At 35.8% G+C, this 17,800-nt stretch overlaps 1 long non-coding RNA gene across 1 annotated transcript in view; it reads right to left on the bottom strand.

The window, feature by feature from the left end:
• The window catches only part of LOC107601055 (uncharacterized), a 19,489-nt gene extending 1,729 nt beyond the window's left edge, over window positions 1-17,760 (bottom strand). The window contains exon 1 of the long non-coding RNA XR_001610880.1: window positions 17,667-17,760. This is a non-coding gene — a long non-coding RNA (uncharacterized lncRNA). The remainder of the gene's footprint in view (window positions 1-17,666) is intronic.
• Between the last annotated feature and the right edge of the window lie 40 nt (window positions 17,761-17,800).

Raw genomic sequence — 17,800 nt, 5'->3', positions numbered from 1 at the left:
TATCTTCCGTCCAATAAATTTTTGTTTTAATATTGAAATCTGAAAAATGAAAAACGGCACATATTTCGTTTTTCAATTATTCAAACAAAACGAAAAATCAAGAATCCGGCTTAATTTTTTGTTTTTACATTCAGGGATAGAAAACGAACAAACAACTTGAATATTCGATCTCTACATCTTTCATTCATTCGAATGAAACGCCCCTCTCTGCTAATTGGTCAACCAAACATTACAACATAATAATAGTCCTAAAAAAACCTTAATAATAGTCCAAGGCAGGAATTTTATTAAACTATGAGCTGCACAAGGGTAAAATGATAAAAAAAAGCATACTTGTGTATTTTTCTCAGTATTAATGTGTCTTAAAATATATGGCTGCCTTTATATTTTAGGATATGTGTCCTTTGCAAGAGGATCTTCATATTAGAGGATCCCTCACATCCAGAAGTTTGAAAAACCCCTGCCTTAATGTGCTTATATGCACCCTTAAGGTAACCATATGCATTATTTATGGGCTAAAAGTGTAATGTGTATGTTTGAAGGAACTGCCCCTGTGATAAGCTACAATTTTGTTTGTTTGTCTATAGTTTATCCATTATCCTCTATCACTTGATCCTAATTTGGCATCATTATAATTTGATGCTGCCCAGATTGGTAGAAAAGTAAACGAGTGTCTCTTTTAACATTCTGTTTACCACCAGCCTTATGTGAATAGTAATAGCACAATGCATTCAGTATTGAGGCCTTTTTTACACTGTGCTTGCAAAGCTGGACTGCAGATGCCATGCAAATAAGATGCATGAGTTTGGTGTGAAATACTGCATGCTAAAGTGGCAGAAGTGTTTAGTCAATTCGCCCACAGAGTTATAAAGAGAATATCAGAGCTGCCATGAGGGAATAGAGTGACTCAGTTCATTGAGCACAATACAGTGAATACAATTTGCAGAGTTTCGGCCCCATACCTAACCTAGTTTCTTTGATGGCTCATAAACAAAGACCAATCTTCAATCATTCTGACAGAAATACAGATTTTAATAGAGCCAGCAATAGAAAGAACCTTTAACTTTCTGCACCTCACTCCTCCAGACGTTTATATGTTTTTTCCCCCTTCTTTTGGATTCTTTCTTATTTCCTCCCAAACATAAGAAATAATTGTAAAATATCTGAGCTTAGTAAGCCAACGGGAGACCAAAATATATGTGTTTAGAGCAAAGTGAGAAAGAAAGTTAAACAAGAAAGTTAAAAAGATAAACGAGGCAATCATTAATGTGCAACTCTGAGATTTGGCTTTACTTATGCTAACAATTGCTAAATTTCCCTGCTGAAAAGACCAGCTTATCACCAATATACACTATGGATCTAAAGTTTGGGGTTATATAAACAAGTCTCTTATGCTCACCAAGACTGCATTTATTTGATCAAAAAAATTGTAAAACTCTATTATTGTGAAATATTATTATTAGCATTTAAAATAGCTGTTTTCCATTTTGAAAGAATCATTTAGCCAAAAATGTAATTTGCTGAACATTTACTCACCCTCAGGCTTTCCAAGATGTAGATGGGTTTGTTTCTTCATCAGAGCAGATTTGTAGAAATTTAGCATTACATCATTGCTCACCAATTGATAACCTGCGGTGAATGGGGGCCGTCAGAATGAGAGTCCAAACAGCTGATTAACACATCAACAAGTAATCCACACAACTCCAGTCCAACAATTAATGTTTTATAGAGTGAAAAGTGTGCTTGTAAGAAACAAATCCATCATTAAGATATTTTAACTTTTTTTTTAGTCACTTCTGCCTAAAATGCAAGTCCATAATCCATGATAACGCTTCCTCCAGTGAAAATGTCCTTCCTCTAGTTGTTCATTCACATCTAAAACATCTAGCATATATTTTTTAGAACTCTTTTGGACTGTATTCGCTTGTCAACTGTGCTTGATCTGTGCATATTTCTCTCCTGATTCAGACAAGACGTCTTTTTACTGGAGAAAGCAATACTATGGATAAAGGACTTGTATTTTATCTGCAAGCAATGGATTGAAGTTTAACAATTCTGGATTTGTTTGTTACAAACATGCAGCCTTTTGCTTCACAAGAAGTTAAATGATGGACTGAAGTTGTTTGGATTACTTGTGGATTATTGTGATGTTTTTATCAGCTGTTTGGACTCTCATTTTGACGGCACCCATTCACTGCAGATGATCCATTGGTGAGCAAGTGATGTAATGCTAAATTTCTCCATATTTGTTCTTATGGAGAAACAAATTAATCTACATCTTGGATGGACTGAGGGTGAGTCAATTCTTAGCACATTTTCAGTTTTGGTTGAACTATTCCTTTAATACATTTTAAAATGTAATTTATACCTGTGACAACAAAACTGTTTAATATGCCTGCAAGATATTACTGTATACTAGATCTGCAGATGTTTTATCAAAAGACTGGCGTGTGTTTTAACGAGAAACGCAGTAGCACATGTTTGTATGGTGTGGATATACTCTGTGTGTGTGGTCACGGATTCTACTGTGTTTAGTTAGTCATGGAGACAGCCGTCACCTTGGAAACTGTGCCAACCCTGACATCCCAGGTGAAGGGGAACTGCCATCACAATCAGCCATTGCCAAAATGAGTCAGAGGTGTTTGTATGTGAGGGCGCCAGAGGGGTCACGATCCTCTTGTATCCGCTCCAATCCACTGGAGTGACAGCAGAAGAAAGAGGAACTGACATCAGCCTTCCCCTTCAGCGTCGCTGTGAGGCCAGACTCGCTCTGGACACTCCCGGGTCCCTATTTACATGAGCTTTAAAAAACCCTGTCAGCTGTTGACTCATCTCTCGAGATCCTGGTGAAGTATTGGTGTGCCTTTGGTTTCTTTTCGCTGTCTTTGGCTGAGGTTGGACAGCTTGCTGGCCTGCAGAAGAATGCGCTTTATCTTAAGGGCCCTGACATATTGGCAACTTTTTGAAACTGTGCAGACAGGCAATGTAAGCTTGTGTCAGGTGAACAGGGGCTATTTTTAGTTCAGCAATCAATACATCATTGAAATCTACGTATCTGTGTAGTAGTGATGGTCTATGGTATATGCAACTCTTTTATATGACTCTAAATGACAATCATCAATGCACACATTCCCATTTTAATTACGTAAATTTGTTGAATGTGTAATTATTTATACACTTTCTGATTAACCATGATTAATTGCACATAACATTGTAACTTTTTGAAATTTAAAAGCCTTTACTGTCACTTTTGATCAATTTAATGCATCCTTGCTGAAAAATAGTTGGCCTATTTATTTATTTAAAAAATGGACTATGGTATATTGAACTCCGTTGAAGGTGAAGTTTTTTGATTAATCGTGATTAATTGAACATGACTTGTATAATCATAAATATATTTAGCTTTACATGTATATACATATACAATGAAACACTGAATCCCCAAATTAAAAAAAAAATGTTAAATTATTATTAAATAATTGTATTTTATTTCATTTAATTAAATTATTTTTTAAATAACTAATTTTAATGTTTTTTTTTCCTTTTGGAATTTCCACAGTTAAAATAACAATTTTCTATTTTAAAGTGCACCTATTATGGATTTTTTTGAAAATTACCTTTCATGCAGTGTGTAACACAGCTCTAAGTGAATGAAAACATCCTGCAAAGTTTTAAATCTGAAAGTGCATCGTGTATAAAGTTATTGTCTCTCAAAAGAAAGAGTCGACTCCGAATCATTGAAACGAGTCATTTTTAAAATGAATCCCAAGCTGAATGTTGACCTCAACATGAAACATTAGCATGATATTGCCCGCCCACTTGTTGGTCTTTTCACATTGGTCTGAATGAAAATGCAAAGTCATTCTTTGCCACTAGGTGCCGCTTTTGGAGCGGTAAAAATAGCAAACGCTGCTTTATCAGCAGTGGAGAACTGTCAGGGTCCAAAAGGCCCTCAGAGAGGGCTTAAACTATTGTAAAAACAATATTTAAATTTGTTAAATATTTTTTTAAATGACAAACTTTTAAATTTTATTTTTAATAAAAAGTAATAATTTACGAGTTCTGCCAGCTGTGGGATCTTTATCGGAAAAAAAAATATATACGCTGATAAACTAACTAGCTATTATTCACGTCACGATGGAAGCTGCAAATAACGTAAGTGAGGACATTTACTGGGCCGCTGTGCCAATAATAATACTATTTATTTTAAACACTGCTTGTTTGTAATGAAGTGTCTGTCTCTAAGTTGTTTTGCTGTGAGCGCTGTCATGGTGTGTTGGCTTACATTAAACATTACATTTGTTGGTTTTGTGCGCAGACCGATTGTGTGATGATGCATTTCTAATGAGGATTTTCATTTGAATTAAATTTAGCTATATTTTATTTTGTTGATATCAGTCACTCTCGCTGCGCTCTTTTCTTGTTGCATTTCTGAAAGGCGGTCGCACACTGGACGAGAAGCGCATCATTTCATATACAGAATTTGATTTAATAATAACCCAATTTGAAGCAAAAACAGAATGTTCTAACTAGCTTTGTGAAATTAAGGTGTGTTCACGTCATATCGGAATTCCCGTAATTACGAGATTCCAACTTGTAAAAAGCGTTCACGTCCTCGTAGAACTCGTAATTACAACTTGTGAACTGGGAGTAATCTGAGTGCTACGATTTGTACCACGTGACTGCTGTACCACCTGACCACCGCAGGCTCTGTTTAGGCGTTGATAGTGTTGCCATAGAAAAGCATAATTCCGAGTCCGAGGACATGAACAGCTCCGAGTAGAACGTCACGTGCTGTTATCTCGAAATTACGGTAATTAAAATAATGGCGTGAACGCAGCATTATACTACATGCCTGAACGAAACAAACAGCAGAAGCTCTGAATGAGATGCAGATTCACTTTCTGACAGCAGGAGGCGCTCATGGAACACCAGATACAGCGTTTCCTTGGTTACCGCTGTAAACAAAGCAGCGCTGCGCTGAAACACTTCTTTAATATGAACTATACAGAGACGAGATGAAAAGAAAATACCACGTAAACTTTTCTGAAGACAGTCAGTTCCCCTCAGAAACATATTCATATAAACCCCCAAATCAATATTTTTTTATTGAGGATTTTCTTCCAATAGTTCGTGCATCATGAACAGTGAGTGATCTGCCTGCTACAGTATTTTTCTCTGTGCGTCTGTCTTCAACGTCTCTGGCCTGTGTTAACGTGCGTTTACAGACTTCATATTTTCACATAAATTACATTTTGGAAAACGATTGCATTGCAACGCAGTTTGTGCAAGTCCAGAACAGAGACGAGTTGCAATAAGACAAAAAATTTAATTTGCGTAAATTAAATGTAAAGGGGCAGCTCCTTAAGTTCGGCCATCCTACACACACGTGATTGACCGCTCGCTCGCACCAACAGGAGGAGGGTTGTGTTGCTCTCTACACTGCACTCAACCTGAGGGATTCCTACATTTTCAGTCTTTGAGGAGACCTGAAAAACAGTGCATACCGCAGGAACGGTATAAAGGAAAATATTAGTGGTTTTGAAACCGTAAAATTTTCAAATCGCGGTATACCTTGAAACCGGTAATCGGCCCATGCCTACTCTGTATGCTAGGCTGGGGAGGGGTTTGGAAGAATGCATTGTTGAGCGAATCATTTGGGAGTCGTTGAGTAAGTAAGGTAAAAATAAATGCATATTATAAGACAATGAAAGTGTTTGACCTTGCATGCATTAACTTGTTGTTGGGGACTCCCAAAACCAAAATATGAACCTTTCATTACCCATAATAGGGGCACATTAATATATGTTTAAATGTAATTTACTACTGTGATGGCAAAGCTAAATATTCAGCATCATTACTCCAGTCTTCAGCGTCACAAGATCCTTCAGAAATCATTCTAATATACTGATTTGGTGCTTAAGAAACATTTCCTATTATTTTCAATGTTGAAAACAGCTGTACTGCTTAAAATGTTTGTGAGAATATGATTTTTTTTCAGGATTTTTCTGGATTCTGTTCAAAGAACAGAATTTATTTATATTTTCTTAATTTACAAGTCTTCAGTGTAACTTTTCACTAAAGATCAATTGAATGCATTCTTTTTGAATAATTGTATGCATGTGTGTATTTATTTATTTAAAAAAATTCCCAGACTTTTCAGGGACAGGCCACTCAAAATTACACTCCATTATGCAGTCTCAGAATGACTTCTCTTTATTTGGATGCCATTCTCATTGCACAAAAAGTGACCAGTTTAACCTTAGTCGATACTGAGTTTATTGACGCATGGGCACAGGGAGAAAAGTTTGAAAGTAATTGGAGAGGAATCTTACTGCACCATTTAGCATCTCAAATTATAGTTTATCCTTCATGCTTCTCTACCAGCACATATTTTTAAGTGTTGCATGCTGGGCCAAGAGGAAAACAAACCCTGAGGGAGGGCCTGTGTGAGCTAGACCACTTTAGCTTATTTTCCTCTGTCCTCCCCTGAAGTGAAAGATCTAGGCGATGATGATGAGTGCAGAGTTGCACAAGTGCTGAAAGGCAATATCATGGAACACAATGTGACGGTACTAATGTTAGATGCTTCCCTTGGGTTGACAACACTATGTTTGTGAGATATGCATTGTGCATTTTTTTTACCTAAATAAATAGCCAGTTCAGCTTTGACCAGGGTGGCATAGACAAATTAAGAGATACAAAATGTGTCACATGTAGCCTAAAAAATAGGCTTAGTGTACCTTCATTATTCACTACCTGTCAGGATTCTACTAATAAAGTTTACTATGGATTCTTGAAAGCATCTCAAAACAGCCATTCAGCTTATATTCCTCCTCTGAAGTGAACAATCTAGGCGATTACTGAAAGACAATATCAGGGAATGCAATATATGATGGTACTTCTTTTAGATCCCTCCCTGGTGAACACTAACACGCACTCTCTCGTTTAAAGTGTATTTACACACTAGACCTAACAAGGTGTGAAATCCAAGCGTTATTGCTCAGCATCCTGAGGAATCTTTTTCGTAATCACACTGAAAAGAACCACTTCTAATATCCAGTGTTCTCATAAACTAACTCATGCATCATGAGTAAATGATGAAACTAAGGGAATTTGAGTTGAACTGTTTGCTAAAGTGTCTTGAATCCATTATGAGGGTAGGAAGCACCATTACAAAACTGAAATATGCCAGCTTTTATAGCAATATTAAGAAGCATAATTCAGACAAATAAGTCCTAACTAGGATTTCACTAAGTAGTGTATAAGAGGCACAATTCCAAGAGAGTTAAGAGATGCTATTTTTAAAGACTTAACTATGTTTTAACTTTATGAATGCTAGTGATGTGTGCAATCTTAAAAATGACAATTTGCAGTCTCATGCTCATTTATCACATTTCAAAGATGAAAATTGCTCAGATATTGTGCTACTAAATACAACTTGTCTGTATCTAAAAAAAAAGCATCTTTAAACTTTTGAATGGCAATGGAAAATTAAAAATGCACAGTTAAAAAAAAAAACATTTCAGGGATGGGCCACTAAAATTATGCTCTTAATAGGCTAACCGAAACGTGTCATTTGCACTTATATATTGTTGCTCTTTTGTTAGTTTTGACTGCTTTTGTTGTCATCATTTGTAAGTCGCTTTGGATAAAAGCATCTGCTAAATGACTAAATAAAAAAAAAATTATAAACAAAATGTGGATATTATTTTTAAAGATTTAATTATGCTTCAACTTTATGAATGCTAGAGATGAGAGCTTAAAAATGACCACTTGAACTCTCATAAATCACAGTTCAAAGATGAAAAATTTTACATCTATTTGCACTACTAAAAGCAACTGGTCTTTAAAAGTGGTGTATGTATTTTTTTGACTGTACTAAAGCATAAAAATACTTTTTTTAAATATATTTGCAGATATAAAAAAAAAACATGCTTTCACATTCTAAAAAAGTTCACATTCTACAAAAAACAACGCTACTTTAAAATGAGCATTCTGTGTCAGGATTTCTATTTTTGTTTTGGTCTTTGTGATTCCGCCCACTGCCAATTTACCCAATAGTATTTCGACACCTCAGGTTGCCAGTTGGCGGAAAACACCGCGTATTACAGCCATGGAAGGCACCAAATGAACTGGGTTAGAGATTGCAGATTCTACCTAACCTAAAAAGTCTCTGCATCCATTTAAAACACAGATAAATTAACTCATGAACCTGCAGTGTAAGGCTCTTCGCCTTGTCAATTGTGTTCGTTCCTGTTGCTGCATGTCCTCAATCTGGCAACCCGAGTGAGTTTAGAGTCTGAGGAGGGTTTTTTCTCTTTATTCGGATGCTATTTTTAATTATTTAACTATACTTAGCTTTATGAATGCCAGTGATCCTTGGAAGCTTAAAAACAATGATTTGCACTCTCATGCTCATACATCACATTTTTAGCATTAAATATTGCACAGATATTACACTGCTAAAAGCAACTTGTCTTTAATGCAAAGCCGGGAGTTTTGCGAGACTTCTAAGATGCAGCAGGAAAGGTTGAGAGAGCTGAAACGCAATAGAGGAAGGCAGTCAGATTAAAGACCCACGCTAGCCCCCACTGAAGGACGGGAAGAGAAATTTGTTTTTACAGCCATCCTCTCTTTATGCCTGTGCTGCGCTGGGAACTAATCCCCAGTGACTGTCAGCCGAATACTCGTCACCCCACCAAAGCTCCTTACACGACTCCACGTGCATCCAGCAGGAGCTGCGTCCGCTTCAGCTGTCGTCCCTTCGTACCCTGGAGACGGGATGATTTAATCCCCAAAGCCACTCTCTCTTGTCCGGCACCCAGCGGCACATTAGGCAGCTCATTCCTCAGTTATATAAGAGCAAGATGAGATGAAACTCATTCGTGCCTGTCCATCATGAGCAATCTTCTCTGGGAATGAGTTCCTGCTCCCCTGGAGTGAGCCAGGTGAACTCTGAGGCCAGAAACATAGTTGATGCTAGAATGCAAATGTAGATGTGAATGTTTTACCAATCAAGCATGCAGTTGTTTTGTGCATACTTACAGGTAGGGATGCATGATTAATAAAATATTAATTATTACTATAATTTGGTTCTTAAATATTTGATTTTTATATTTTGCAGTGAAATGGTACCAAACTAAAATATATACAATTATTATTAGTAATTATATATAAAATTATTATTATTAGTAATAATAATAACAATAACAATTTGTATTTTTATAGCACCTTTCAAGAACCCATGGAGGCTTCACAAAATAATACAAGCAACTGGCAAACAAAATACACCAGACAGTCAAGAATCCAAGGACGCTACACAAAATAATACAAGCAATTGGCATATTAATGAACTATTATGAATTAATTTGTTTATTTATTTCTTTAAGCCATATTGATATACATTTACAACGTTTTGGGCAATTTGTGGCCAACAAACAAACACAGCAAACTTTTTAAAATTACATTTTAAATTGCAATTGCAATTTTATTACTAAAATTGCAATTACATAAAGTAATAAAAAATAAATATATGTAAAATGTAATATATATTTATTTAAACACACACACACACATATGACCCTGGACCACAAAACCAGGCTTAAGTTGCTTGTGTATATTTGTAGCAATAGCCAAAAAAACATTATATGGGTCAAAAATATCGATTTTTCTTTTATGCCAAAAATCATTAGGATATTAAGTAAAGATCATGTTCCATGAACGATTTTTTAAAACTTTTTTTTAATGGGATATTCATATAACAAGAAAAATGTTCATTAGATTAAAAATCAACCCCTGGGAAATAAGTCACAGACGCTAAAGAAACACCCACTTGTGTTGCATCATAAATTTTGTTCTTAAATGTTTTTGAAAAACAACAACATGTGACATTTGAGCTTGCATAGCTAGAAGCATCTGCGTTTGCATACTTGTGTACTGTACAGTGTTCTCAACTGCATATAATGCCTTATTGTAACACTCTTATCCCATTCCCGACAAGACACGGTGTCATTTTTTGTTACGGGCTGAAAAGCCTGAGCTCGTCTTGTCTCAACAGATCAGCTCTGTCCCACCAGAGCACAGCCCCTGTCTTCTGGGTTTCCTCTGAGGAATGGGACTGCAGTTGGGGAGAGTGATTACACAGGTAGAGGGAGCCCAATGAGCTGGAACTTCCTATCTTGTTCCAGGCAACCCAAGGGATCGATAGCAGGAGGAGAGGGTCTAAACATCAGCGAGAAGGGCTCCGATTACACTTCTCTCATCTAATCAATCAGCACGACTGTTCAAGCATCCTGCCCCCCTCCTCCTCCTCCTCCTCCTCCTTCTGCAACCTCATTCTCTTGCCGTCTGCTTTCATCCTCTATTTCTCTCCCCCTTTTTCCATTTTTGTCACAGGGTGAGACAAAGGTATCTTCACTCACATTATCGTCACACCCAGAAAATGGGTCACCGAACACCGAATCCTGAGCTCTCTTGTGCCCTGTCCTCACCGTCTGTAGTAAAACACCACACTGTCAGCAGTCCTGCTCTCGCCCGCACTAAATCACTGACTTATCCAACCGCTGGCCACGTACTAAAAATCTCCTTGAGAGTGCTGATGAGCAAACAGAGCTCAGGTGAAAGCCCAGTCGAGTGATGTAGCGAGGCCGGAGCCGGTCTGCCTGGAAGATAAAGGATGTGTAATCACAGCAGGCCAGACCCGTGTGCTCCTGAGCTGTAAAGGAGATAAGAAAACACACTTAGCGGGAAGAAAAAAAAGCAGAGTGCTGTGACGATGAGTGGACTGGAGCAGCAGATATTTGCACTCCTCGCTCAAAGTGTTCTGTAATCACTCCGCTCCAGGTTTTCTACTTTGCGTGTCTCTGTGCTCAAAGGTGAGAGAAATCTTCACGCTTTCAAGTGTGAAGGGCCGTTCACACCAAGGATGATAACTATAACGATAAGTATATAATCGTTGCAATGCTATGAGAAAAGGGAAGTCCGCACCACAACTAAAATGATATAGAGGAACAATATATTTGGAATCACTTTCAGATTTTCTCCAGGTGATGAATAAAAACAATGACAGCCAATCAAAATCCACCCGATATTGAGCTTTTCAAGAGGCAGAAGTCTGTAAAGTCCTATAGGAAAGTCCTTTATGTTGTTTTCAAAAATATCATTCACTTTTATAATGTTCCGTTTTTATACTGTTTTGTGAATGATGCTTATCTATCAGTAGTTTTCAACCTGTTTGACTCCAAAGCCCCCAATATATTAAAATAATTCAAGAAAATAATTACAAATGATTTACATAATTACATTCCATAATTTGAGAGCTTTCAATAGCTAAATATTCTTCAGGGTTTACATTTTTTACACCAATTAATTTACATGACTTTTCTGTTTATGATTACAGGGTTTTCTAAAGGTATACTTCTACATTTTTTTTAATTCACAAATTGCAATTTGTACCTGATAAAATATTTCAGAGCTAGACATAACTAGAAAATGATTTTAGATTTTTTTTTTTTTCAAATGGATTTGAATATCCAGGTTTTCGCTTTCTGGTTCTTAAATAAGAATGATATTTGTTGAAGGAATTACGAAATATAATGTCACTTTACATTTTGTTTTTGCTTTATATTATTGTATTGCTTGTTTTTGATTTGTATTTTTATAGTATTTTAATAGACTACCCCTCTGAAAACAGAGAGTAGTCTGGTTTCCATAGCATATTTTTATGCAATTTATTTGATTTATGCAGTATAAAAAATTTACAAGTATTGTATTATCTGTGGACTCTAAATTGCAAGTAATTACATTTAATAAAAAAAAGTGTTTCACAAACCAGATTCACTTCTGATGTTGTAGTACTAAAAAAAAAAGTCAAAAAAAAGAAAAGTCCACAATGACTATTTGGTTGTCTCTACACCTGCGTACATTTGTCTTTGATCTTCACTGTATATTTTGTATTTTTGATAGTTTTCTCTCCATTAATAATACAATCTATGTTTATTTTCCCATTCTGGCTGCTATTACTTTATTAATTCTTGCATAATGGCCCGTTAAAATGATATGCAGAGCTATATCAGAGCCATCCTGGAGCAAGAGAAAACACAGGCACTCTGACTTTCAACCAAACCACTCCTTGCTCCAGGCTAAATCGGGCAACTCCACTTCCACGCTTCTACTCTGTACTGCTCATATACTCTAGTGGGTGGAGAGGGGATCCGGTAAAGAGGATGTGCTTTCAGCTCCCAAATGCATGTGTTTAACTCTTCTTGACTTTCACCTGCAGAGCACATCCAACTGGCAATCCAACAACTGAAACGCATGACAGAGTTTACACTGAGGCAGTAGGATCCATTTTCACCTGCTGTTTTGATGGAGAATATTAGAGGGAGGGAATGTTAGAGACGAGCCAGTGTCTGCAACTGCAGGAGGAAATGAACTGAAATCAGAGTGCTTATTGTCTGTTTTGGAGACCACAAGTTCCTAGGTAACATACTTAAAGTGCAACTCTTATGAGCACAATGCATCTAAGGCATGCTGTTGGAAAGAAAATCACAAATTAGGTCACTTTAGTGTATCAGTTGTTTCTTATACACCACTGAGATTAAATAGAGAGCAAATGGAAACTTTTGCTTAAATATCCTGCTTCTCAAACGTTTCACTTCAGAGAAACACACCAGTAATTTAACGTGTGTCCTTTAAAGCAGGTGTTTTCACACTTTTTAATGCTGATCCTGTTATATTCCTCTAAATTTACTAGATTATATTTTTTATATATTATAATATTAGTATTATACAATTAATATGGATATATTCATATGCATATTAATATAAATTATATATAACATTTTTGTAAAAAAAAAAAAGTGTGATAACTTTAACATTTTTTAAAAATTTAACATTTGGAATTTTGTTGTCATTATACTGCAGTAAAAAAGATTAAATATGTAAAATTGAATTATACATTCAAATAGTTAGTATTAATTCATATTTATTTGTCTAGTGTCGTGACAATTGCCACAATAGTTTTTTTAGAAAAAACTTTTTTAGAGAAAATGTCAAAATAAAATGTTGAGAATAAACTCGTTAATTTACGAGAAAAAAACGTGTTAAATTCAGAGAAAAATTTTCTCGAAATGTAACAACTTTTTTTCTCATAACTTAAGTTTATTCTCAACATTTTATTTTAACTTTTTTTTAATCTCCCAAGTTTTTTCTCGAAATGTAATGACTTTAATCTGAGGATGGTTTTATTTATTTTTTTATTGCTTGGCCCTAATCCTCTTCCGTACTCTTATGCTCACCGAGACTGCATTTATTTGATCAAAAAGAGAGTAAAACAGCAATATTGTGAAATATATTATTACAATTTAAAACAACTGTTGTCTATCTTATTACATTTTAAATTGTAATGTATTCCTTTCATGGCAGCAGCAGCCATTACTCCAGTCTCCAGTGTCACATGTTCCTTCAGAAATCATTTTAAAATGCTGATTTGATGCTCAGGTAACCTTTTTAAATTATTATTATCAGTGTTGAAAACAGTGGTGCTTAATATTTTTGTGCAATTTATGATAGACTTTTTCAGGATTCTTGAATAGAATGAATAGAATGCTCAAAGGAATGGCATTTATCTACCACGTCCAGTGTAGACAGACTTTATTGCGGCGTGACACGACAGCTGTCGCGATGTGACTATCGCGGATGCGCACATTGCGATATCAATGCTGAAACGATATATCATGCAGCCCTATTTTGGACTATTGTTCTTAGGTGAAAGCAAACAGCTAAGAAAGTAAACGTGTAAGTGTATATTGGATCTGGGCAGCTCTTAAAGTGACAGCAGTCTAATATTCCTGTCGTTCATGTCAATCAATCAACAAAAAAGAGAAAATCTCTCACTGCTCTTAACTGAATCACTTTTGTAATTTCAATAAGAAGAAATATATATTTAATTTACACAGTGAAGAATATGCAGTGATTTTATACATTTGATTACTTTATATAATGTATGTAGCATTACTTTATTTTTCTCCTGTATTTTTTGTCCTATTGCTTGTAATTAGTTTCTTATTCTTATTTAATTGCTGATTGTTTACTTGTCTTCAGTGAGCTTGAGTTTTTATTTTTATTTTTGGCTAGTATTAGTTATTTTGTGATATTGACACTGGTGACAAGAATTATACAATATCTATGGTATTAAAAATTTGAATATCATAAAGATCTTATTTAAAGCAAAGAGCTTTGTCTGTCATCGGTTGTTCAACTAAATTGTCAAAACAAAAATTGTGAATATAATAGTTGATTTAGTATTTTATAATAGTGACACTAGTGTACTTCAGTGTATTCACTGTTTTTGATAGAATATTTTCTTTTCATTTGCATGAGATTACACTTTTTTCAACTTTTTTGCATTGAAGGACACACCCATATTGCATCCCATCAGGATTTGCTGTCACTCACATTGCTGGAAACTGCAAATTGCTGAAATCTCAACTATGTGTGAACGCCCCATCAGCTGTCCTACAGTGTCACCTTGAAACTAAACTCTGATATAAGCAAGAGGCTAAATGCTGCTCATGCAGAAGAGATGCTGATGGTTAAGTGTGCTGAACTGAAAATGCACCGTATGCGTGGCCACCTGATAGCGCAATATAACAAAGAGTGAAAAATTTAAGGGGGTCTGAATACTTTCCGTACCCACTGTATATACACATTTTATATTATGAATACATATTCTCCATTTGCTGAGGTTTGTATTCATTGCTAAATGCAGGTTGGCCAAGCATGTTAACTTCTGTGGACTGCAGCGGTTCGTTTACAACAAAGAAAGTTAATGTGTATGTAGCAGGAAGCTGCTTGTGTTGGGCACAGATCGGAAATGCTGTCCTCCCACAACAGCATCCTGAGCGGTGATGTTCTGCAGGGGGGGTTACAAGACAAAACGGCTCTTTTTTACTGTCTTAATGCAAAACAGACCCTTACATGAACTTTTCCTCCACTTAATCAGAATACGCAGAGACGCGCTGCAGCGACAAGATAGGAAAACATCCTCTTTAATCAATACTCTTCCTGGCTGTCAGTGATTCCTCGTACGAGAGGATGTAGCTCTAATTACAATTAATGATTGTAAGATAGTAGTGATTTGGATTTCAGCTGGAGTCCTCCTGCCCAACCCCGACTCTGTTGGCATGTTAATCAATTGGTTTATTGTGAAGAGCAATTAGGGGTTGCTGGAAGCGGTTGCAGTCGTCTCACGTAGCTCGCAGAAATGGGCCAGCTGCCTCAAAGTGAAGACGATAAAAAAGCGCCTTCACCACAGGCTCTAAACCTGACAGTTCCTTGTATGAAGGTGGGTTCATTTCTGTCAACCGTGTGTGTGATTGGACAAACAGTGGGAGCTCTGCTACCTCTTTTCCTCTCTCTTCATTTTCTTGCTCTAAATCATTTTTATTTCATTACGAGGTTGATGGGCATGTCCTGCTAGAGGCGGTTGGGTGTATTTGGAGGCAAACGGGGTGGCAGATCAACTAAACACCACTGCTGATGCACAGAGGGCTCTGCCAGACAGAAACAAGAAGTGACTTTAATTGTTTCTAAGTGCTCACAGGTGGTAATGTTTACCCACCTCGGTCTGAATAGAAAACATCATGTTATACCAACCTGCTTAAATAACCACTGTAGTCTAGCATGAGCTTTCCTGATGGGTAAGGCTAATCTAGATGTTTAGCCAAAATGTTTACCAGCAAAAATTAGCTTGTGAAGCATAATGACTTTTTTTGCTGTTCCTCCACTTAATCAGAAAGAAAAAAAATCTTGTGATGCTGGTTAAAAACATTTTGCTGGTCAAGTTAACAAATCCTACTGTATATATTTGATATGCAAATCAAAAGTATACTGTATATATTTGATATGCACATTTCTAAGGCCTCTAATGAATTACAAGCTATCAGAATTTTATCTTAATTTTTGCCATATAAATATCAGCATCTGCACCAAATTGCATATTTTTTGCTCTGAATAAATTTAAGAGTTTTCTTCCTCCACAAGTGGAAATATGAGCTCCATATTTCCTATATACTACTATATGAGCCATAAAAGTCTGATGTATCAAATACACTCAACAAAAAAAAACACATGCAGTTTTTTTTGTAATATTTTGTCTAAAATTTCAATAAACTGTTCCATTACATGGTTACTTAAAAATCTCCCTTAAAGAGACTTTAGTAGAATAAGATGAAATTCTAATTTCCAAATGACTGTTTATAGTAAGCATAAACAATCTGGTTTGATAACTACATTTAGTCACATGAACCAATGATATTTATATTCATTTATTTGCAAACATTTTTTATTTGAAAGCTACAGCGGATGGGGAATAATGACTTTTTTGATATCGTTCTGTTCTTTTTGGTGGTTGGCAGATGCAGTTATGGAAAAGACCTCCAAAACCTCTCCTTTTGTGAGAAAAAAACTGCATATGGTACAACATGAGGGTGTTGTTTTTTTTAGTTAACTGTCCCTTTAAGAAGGCTAATGGGAATGTAGCATCCCATGGTTCTTAGTAGGTAGCTGTGCTTTGAGTTCAAAGAAAGATAGAAACTGATGTTTTAAAATTGCAGCCTTAAGTCAGAGTGTTTTAATCACCGATATCCCACCGGTCAGCAGCACACATAAAGGTATCCTGCATGATTTGTCTGTGCAGTGTGGAAAGTTATGGCAGTATCGCAGTGATTTCTATTGAACTCAACAGGAGGCAGCAGACCTGAGCAGACTATGATAACTGAGGCGACCACTGATATTCCCTTTGAGGACAGAAGCAGATGTCAGGTTAAGTATAAAAAATATGACCGATAAGCCAATCTTAGAGAAGACATGAGGGATAAAAAGAGATTTAAAGAGAAGGATGAAAGAGTTTAAAGATTGTATCGATAAACAACAGTTGTGAAACAGGAAGTATGGGTTTGTCCTTTTTTTTTAATAAAAAAAATGCCTAATAACCTTTAGTTTATAGTACAGCTTGGTAAAAGCAGAACTTGATTATTTTCTTATGATTTTGTAATTCTAAGATACAGTTAGAGGTTGACATTTTCATTCCAGGAACCATTTTGTTTAGATAAGATATTAATATTTTTGTTGTCTCTCTTTTTTTTTCATTTTAAAAATGTCCATATACTGTATATGCAAATTTGTAATATAACAGTGATATTGTAAAATATTATTGCAATTAAAAAACTGTTTTGTATTTTATTATATTTTAAACTATTTAAAATATGTATAATTTATTCCCGTCACGGCAATGCTGAGTTTTCAGCAGACATTATTTAAGTCTTTAGTGTCTCATAATCTTTCAGAAAACATTCTAATATGCTAATAATTATATTTTTTGGAATCACATTTCTTTTTCTATATTGCAATGGCATTCAATTACATTTTTACAATGTCATAAACTGCAGTCCGATTTGTCAAGACACAGATGTGTGGAATCAAAAGTAAGAAATTAAATTTGATCTATTTTTTTTCAAATTTCTCTGTTTTTATTTCTGCTACTGTACTTAAATGAAACATTAATGGTAACTCCATTAAGTCTCCTTGACTATCAAGCGAGCAGTCTCTTGGAAAGACTTGAAATAGGGGAATATCATTCAGGACAGAAAATCCACACTCACTTGTTTTGGTGTTTGGAGCCCTGGAGATGAGCGTGATACTGCTCGATGGAGTTCAGCACTACGTTGCAAACGCTGCACGAGTAGCTCCGGCGCAGGCCTGCAACACAAAGCAAAAAAAAAAAAAAACAGATTTC

The sequence above is a fragment of the Sinocyclocheilus grahami genome, unplaced genomic scaffold (assembly GCF_001515645.1).
Source record: "Sinocyclocheilus grahami isolate Dianchi unplaced genomic scaffold, SAMN03320097.WGS_v1.1 scaffold297.1, whole genome shotgun sequence".
NCBI lineage: Eukaryota > Metazoa > Chordata > Actinopteri > Cypriniformes > Cyprinidae > Sinocyclocheilus > Sinocyclocheilus grahami.
This window is presented reverse-complemented; position numbering and strand designations above follow the sequence as displayed.